General features: G+C 42.7%; 1 long non-coding RNA gene across 1 annotated transcript; it reads left to right on the top strand.

Moving 5' to 3' along the window:
* The first annotated feature begins 207 nt into the window (after nt 1-207).
* Nucleotides 208-3917, top strand: LOC120974660 (uncharacterized). The gene is made up of 3 exons (XR_006671094.2): nt 208-1676; nt 2264-2400; nt 3572-3917. It is a non-coding gene; the product is annotated as an uncharacterized lncRNA (long non-coding RNA).
* Nucleotides 3918-4639: the final 722 nt, after the last annotated feature.

Here is a 4639-nt window from a genome sequence, read left to right as displayed (position 1 = left end):
TTTCTATTTATTTCGTTGTTTTTTATTTGTAAAATAGTGTTTAAAGTATTCAACATTTGTTTGCGCTTTCAAAACTAATTTAGAATTTTTTTAATGAATCACATTTTTCGAAAATAGTTTGAGGTTTCAAAATTTGGTCACAGTATAAAAAAGGGACATTTACACCGCCCACCCCCCCCCCCCCCCTAATTTCCTTCTGACCTCATCTTTATCCTTGAATAAAAATAGTGCTCAACTTTCCCCCTCTTTCGCCAAGTGTGCATATGGAAATACCCTTCCGTATAAAAAAGGGCTTTGACCGTCTAAGGGGCGTTTCCTGGACATTTTTACCCTCACTGCGTATGTCACTTACATGTGGGCCACTTCATCCTAGAAAAAAAGAAAAAAAACTCTCTCCCTGCCACCTCTCTTTATGTCCCTTGCATGTGGGCCTAGCAAGAAAAAAAGGAAAATAAAAGGGAAACTCTCTCTCTCTCTCACCTCTGTCTCTCCCAACTCCGGCGAACCCGATGCCCCGACCTGCGCCGCTGCGGCCGCGAGCTCCACACCAATCTTCGCGCTCCTCTCTCTCTCTCTCTCGCCCTAGTTCTCTTCCATCTCTATCCCTCTCCCGCAAGAATGCCCGAGAGCCCCAGGTTGCCGTCGTCAGCCGCGCACGCGTCCAGCAGCAACCCCAAGTGCCAAGACCTCGTCAGGAAGCTCTGACGAGATGCCCTCGTCCTCTTATCTAATGAATTCGAGTAGTGAAGGACCGGATAGGCTCCCACGATGTCATCTTCCCCGCCTCTCGCCTCGGCCCGCCGTCGTTGATTTGATGCCGTTGAAGTGCCCCGCCCGATATCTGTCGCTCCCCGAGGATCCCGAGGTGCCGCAGAAGACGTAGACGTCCTCCACAGCAAGCCAGTGACCCAGGGCCTCTTCCCCACGAGCTCTGAGCCCTGCCATGGCCGCTGTCGCGGGATTTCTCATCGTCGTTGACTCCGGCGACAGATGGGCCTAATCCACCACCTCTCAATGCGTCAGAGCCAGGGCTATTGCCGGGTGCCCTCAGTCAGCCTCCCCGCCGCTTCGTGGCGTCCCTCCACCGAAGGATTTGGCCGCCGCCTGCAATCCTCGACCCAAACCCTTTGTTTTCCTTTTTTAGAAACAAATACAGTAATATTTATCCATATGTGGTTGGTTGTTGCCAACAAAATTATTTTCTCCTAATCAGATTTGGCTCTCTCAATCTATTTTCTTTACCGCCTAAACCTCCCGCGTTTCTCAAAACTTTCTGAGTCATATAATTATAATCCCAATTATTTCTCCCCACGACGCCATCTCCCACCTCCCCATTTCAACCTCCCGAACCAATCTGCGCCCCGGGCGCCGCCCGATCTCCCACCCCACACGGCGGCAGCCTCATCCTGAAGCGCCGCCCTCTGCCGCTAGTTTCGCCCGACGCCGACTCCCATTCTCCTCCATCCGCAGCGGCGGCAGTTGGAGCCCTGCCGGCGTCTGTCGTCCTCACCAACACGAAGCCGTGCTCCCTCCTGACGTCGTCCTCACCGTCACCAAGCCGCATCCACGGCGGTCTCATCTCTCACCCGAAGCACCATGGCGAGTTTCGTCGCTACACCACCCACAAGCAGCGCCCGCCTCCTGCCAGCATCTTCAGCCTCCGCCACGTCAAGCAGGTGATCCCTTATCCCATATCCCCTTCAGTTTTACCATTAACATTAAATCAATCAAAGTGGCCTCCTTCGTTTATATACATCTCAAGTCTCTATCCTCTTCTATCTCCGTCTCCTTACTTCCTTCATGTAGACAATGCACTCCAAGTGTTTGGTGAATTGTTTGCTTGCTAGATATCAATTCTGACAGATTTCCTCAAAAGTATGTTAGCAACTGTTTGGTCCAATGAAATTTTATATGGTGAAACTCGAAAGTAGTACAAGTCGTGTTAGATAAACATGCCAAAATAACCTCACTTTCCATTTACCCTGGAGCAAAAAACATGATAGTGCTATGTCAATGTGCACGCCATGGTAACTTCTTTTGTACTGACCGCAACTGCAACTACCAGGATACAGGGGTTCTCATAATCAACTAACTAAAATTTGCCTTTATTAATCAATTCGGTAGTCTGATAACTCCTACTATATCTTTGTAGATAGATGAAACCTCTAACCTGTAAACAGCTATCTGAACCAGATCTCTTCTTTCTCTTGAGATAGGTACATCCATCACTGATGAATCATCAGGTTTGTGTTATTTTGTATAGCCTGCAGGGGTCTTGGAAATATGTGACCACTGTCTTGAGGTACTGATGTCAGCCTAATTTCCATCCATTGCTCCAGATATAGCACCCTTGTGTCCAAAATCAAAATCTCACCCAAAGTGATGCAGAGCTACCTACTGGTGAGTAGTAATACTTAACTATCGCTATGATTATGTGTACCAAATAAAAGTTCTACCTTTCCAGCTATAGCTGAGATTTTCGTTGACAAATCAAAGTTAAGTTAACAGATTAGCATATGTTTGGCAGGCAAATGCAAAGTCTGCAATAGCTATGCGCTATATATACACTACACGATAAATCATATGTTCTGCTTTTTTTACGAATGCAAAATTCTCAGTAACCAAGCCATGCGTTTTTCACTCTGGTGTAAAAAGTATGCCATGTTAATTTGCACTAAACATAATTTTTTTATAGGAATGACTTAGTTTCAAGAGGTAATCATAAATTTTAATCTGTTAATTTCAATATTTGCCTCTATCACTGCAATTCTGTTCTCATCAACTAATGTAATGCATGCTACCTTTTTCTTATCTCTGATCTAACAGTCACAGTTACATAACAGAACATTGCTTACAACAATTCATTTTGGTTTCTTTCCATAGTAACTGATATGCTGGCCAACTCATTTATGAAGCAGTATTGATAGGACAAGGTGATATATTAGTAGATTTAGCTCTCAGCATAGAAGGCGATCTATTTGTGCCAGGCCCCTTTAATATGTATGCAGTTTTCTTCTAGTCTCTGTTATCTTCCTATCAGATCTTGCATGGTTCAGTTGTTTATTAGATAGTGCAGTGCAATGCATGACCTTGACATACGTTTCTATACACACGTTACAGATCATTAGCTTGTTGATTAACATATGATTTTAACATTGTCTTGGCAAAAATATTATGTTGAGGGTACCTTAGTGGCTTCGACGCTTGAAGATCTCAGTGCAGGCTGCTGCAAGTGTACGACCAGATGAAGAAAATTTACAAGGCCCTCCAGAGATTGCTAATTTATTACCAAAAAAGCCTCCTAAATCTACTAGCCGAATTAAAATAATTTGTACTCTCAAACATTTTTTCAAACACATATGTCATGTGATGTATGGTCCAGTTATAAGCCATTGTGATATTCTGGAATGTAGGGGCGAGTGGAGAGCTGTTACAAGTTATAGGGAAATTCTGAGTTAAAACTTCATCAGAATTATGCAGGGGAAACAATTTGTGGAGACTGATTGAAGTTGTATTCCAAATGGATGGTCGACTGCCATTTAAATTTTTCTCTGTTATCTTCCTTTTTCAGGGTAGCTGAAAATTTAGAAAAGGAGTGCATAGAAGGAGCCAGGAGCAAGTACAGAAGAGTTAGTCTTTAAATGAACAATATTTTGAATTATGTATTAGATTATAACTTCATAGGAAAACTTTGTTCTAGTTTACAGGATCTTTTCATAATTATTTGTATCTTTCATATGAATGTCTCATTTGATTCAATTATGAACTCAAGGTGTTTGTTCCTACTAATTAGTGCACTGCTTGTTTTTTACTAAGGATGCTAATTGTGCAAATGGTATTATAGTGAATGCAATTGGTGATATGGGCGGATGCCTTATTATATAATGATAGTTGTTGCTTATGATTGTAATGGTTGATATGGGCAGATGCATGATATTTGTTGATCATTCTGCACATGCATCTGTGGTGTGGTAAAGTAACTGACTTTGAAATGATGAATTGCACATTCTAAATAAATCAAATAATATTTAAAGTAAAATATTCAATGCTTAGAAAGAAAGTTATGTATATTTAGAGACGAATATGACGTCTCTACACAACGTGTATAAGAATGGGCCCATGACGAATGAAGGTCTTTATGTAGAGACGTGATAGAGCGCATCTAGCATAACGTCTCTACATACGTAGAGACGATTTTGAACGTCTCAATATAGCGTCTCATGCCATATAGACACGCTTAGCCAGCGTGTCTACTTGTTTTGAGACGGCGCTCATAAAGACGCTTTACTAAATCGACTCTATGGTTGCCTAGAGATGAAATAACACGTCTCTAGGTATGAAATTGCACGTCTCTACACGTAGAGTTTCTTGTATATACATAGCGTCTTGCATGGCATGGGATAAGCTATTCGAATTGTAAAAGATAAAAATTACACGTTGAAATAGTTGAAGTCGTGCTTAATTACGAAAAAAACACTTTTCGTCGTTGCGTACCGTTTCAACATCGAAGGTCTCTTGGAGCTTAATGCTGAAGCGTCGATCTTCGTCCAGGTGAGGGCACCTGTCGCACAGACCTCGGTTGTCGTTGCACCAGGAGCACTCCCCCGGGAGACTTTCGTATTAGAACATTAAATTCAAA

The sequence above is a fragment of the Aegilops tauschii genome, chromosome 2 (assembly GCF_002575655.3).
Source record: "Aegilops tauschii subsp. strangulata cultivar AL8/78 chromosome 2, Aet v6.0, whole genome shotgun sequence".
In the NCBI taxonomy this organism is placed as follows: domain Eukaryota; kingdom Viridiplantae; phylum Streptophyta; class Magnoliopsida; order Poales; family Poaceae; genus Aegilops; species Aegilops tauschii.
This window is presented reverse-complemented; position numbering and strand designations above follow the sequence as displayed.